Below are 2,500 nucleotides of genomic sequence, written 5' to 3'. Positions count from 1 at the left end.
AGAGATGCCATCGAACATCATTTAGAAAGTAACCGTTTGATAAATGATAGCCAGCATGGTTTCAGATGGAAACGTTCTTGCGTGACTAACTTACTCGAATTCTACAACACAGTTATCTCGAATTATGACAAAAGAAACAATATAGATTCAATATATCTAGACTTTGCAAAAGATCTTTATACCGTCCCACATGAAAGACTACTTACTAAATTAGCTTTACACGGAATAAGTTGTAGCCTATTAGGTTGGACTAGTAATTGGTTGAATGGTCGAAAACAGAGTTGTTTTAAATGGAAAACTTCTAGATGGAAATATATTACAAGTGAAGTTCCTCAGTGTTCCGTTCTTGGGCCACTTCTATTCATAGTATATATAGATGATATAGACCATGGACTAAAATCTACTGTTTCCAAATTTGCTGATGATACAAAACTGTGCGGAGTGGGAAATGATTACACAAGCCATTTAGATATTCAAGAAGATTTAGATAAATTACAGCAATGGTCTGACAAGTGGCTAATGAAATGTAACACAAATAAATGCAAGGTAATGCACACAGGTAAAAATAACAGTAAGTACGATTACAAGTTATTTGGAAATTCGTTAACAAAAGTGGATAGTGAAAAAGATCTCGGCGTAATTATCAGTAACGACCTCAAATCATCCAAGCAGTGTATTTCAGCCCCTGAGAAAGCAAATAAGATTCTAGGACTTATTGCGCGATCTTTTGATTTCAAAAGTCCATCACTCATTAACAAGCTATATAAATCGTTAGGTCGTCCACATTTGGAATATGCTGTTTCCGTATGGTCACCGAATCTCATTAAAGATATTGACAGATTGGAAAAAGTACAACGGCGAGCTACAAAACTGATTCCAAATATCAAAAATAAATCATACGAAAATCGACTAAAACATAAGAATTTGTTTTCCCTAAAAAAGCGTAGACTCAGAGGTGAGTTGGTACAGGTTTTTAAGATTTTAAAGGGAATTGACAACGTCAAAAGTGACAAAATGTTCACATTTTATGGGAATCAGACAAAAAACAATGGTCTCAAACTGTCCGGAAATAGATTCAATTTGGAAGTAGGTAGAAACAACCATGTAGTTAATGAATGGAATAAACTTCCTGCACAGGTAGTGCAATGTAGTTCAGTTCGAAGCTTTAAGATTCATTTAGATAAACACCTAAGCAAGATGCTGTAATGATTATCATTTATTCTATATTATTTGTTTTTGTTTTGTTATCATTTGTCTGTTTGATTTTCATTTATCATTAGTTATATGTCAATTTATTATTATTTACTATTTACCTGTTGGTTTATTATTTAACTATACTTATGCATTTATTTATGTATTTTATTTGTTATTTACAGTATTATAGTTTTTATTTATTATCTTATTATTATTATGATTTTTTTCGCATTCGTTCTAGATATGGACCAAAAGGTCTCCTGTCGGCATGCTCCACCTTTGTAATCCTTTGTAAGTTAGGTGAGAAAGCAGACTAGAGTAAAATATATTGTGGAGGTGGTAAAATAGGGGAAGTGGAATTGGGCAGGTAAGTTAGTGCGAACGACTGATGAGCAATGGAACAAGTGTGTTACTGAGTGGACGCTGCGAGATGGGAAGCGTGAAAGAGAGACACCAGACAGGAGGTGGAGAGACGAGATTGAGAAGTTTACAGGAGTTTACCATTTACCTGTTTTCTTATTGTTTAGCTAAACCTATGCATTTATTTATGTATTTTATTTGTTATATACATTATTATAGTTTTTATTTATTATTTTATTATTATTATGATTTTTTCGCATCCGACCTAGATATGGACCAAAAGGTCTCCTGTCGACATGCTCCGCCTTTGTAATCCTTTGTAATCCTTTGAAGAAGAAGAAGAAGAAAAAGAAGCAGAACAACACGAAGAAGAAGAAGAACGCGAAGAAGAAGAAGAAGAAGAAAAAGAAGAAGAAGAAAAAGAAGAAGGAGAAGAAGAAGAAAAAGAAGAAGAAGAAGAAGAAGAAGAAGAAGAAGAAGAAGAAGAAGAAGAAGAAGAAGAAGAAGAAGAAGAGGAAGAAGATGTTGTCCAGCTTCTTCGAAGAGACCAGCAGTAATCAGCCATCATGGTCACACTCCAATTGCCTTGATAGCGGCGCTCCATTTCGGATATATCTTGAAGGAACCTCTCCCCCTGTTCCTCACTGTACTCACCCACGTTAGCAGGAAAGTAGTCAAGGTGGCTATGTAGGAAATGTATTTTGATGCTCATGTGTGCGCCAGCCGCCTCATATGCTTGAAGCATGTTCTCAACCCGTTCCTTGTAGTCATCAGATTTTCTGTTCCCTAAGAACCCTGCCACAACTAACTTAAAATTTTCCCAAGCACTTCTTTCACGAGGTGTTAATGCTTCACTAAATCCGGAATCTGACATAAGCTCACGAATCTGTGGTCCTACAAATATGCCAGCTTGCAGTTTAGCATCACTAACAAGAGGGAATTTATG

Source organism: Oratosquilla oratoria, chromosome 10, assembly GCF_046742065.1.
Source record: "Oratosquilla oratoria isolate Oo_2021 chromosome 10, ASM4674206v1, whole genome shotgun sequence".
In the NCBI taxonomy this organism is placed as follows: domain Eukaryota; kingdom Metazoa; phylum Arthropoda; class Malacostraca; order Stomatopoda; family Squillidae; genus Oratosquilla; species Oratosquilla oratoria.
Note: the sequence above shows the minus strand (reverse complement) of the source record.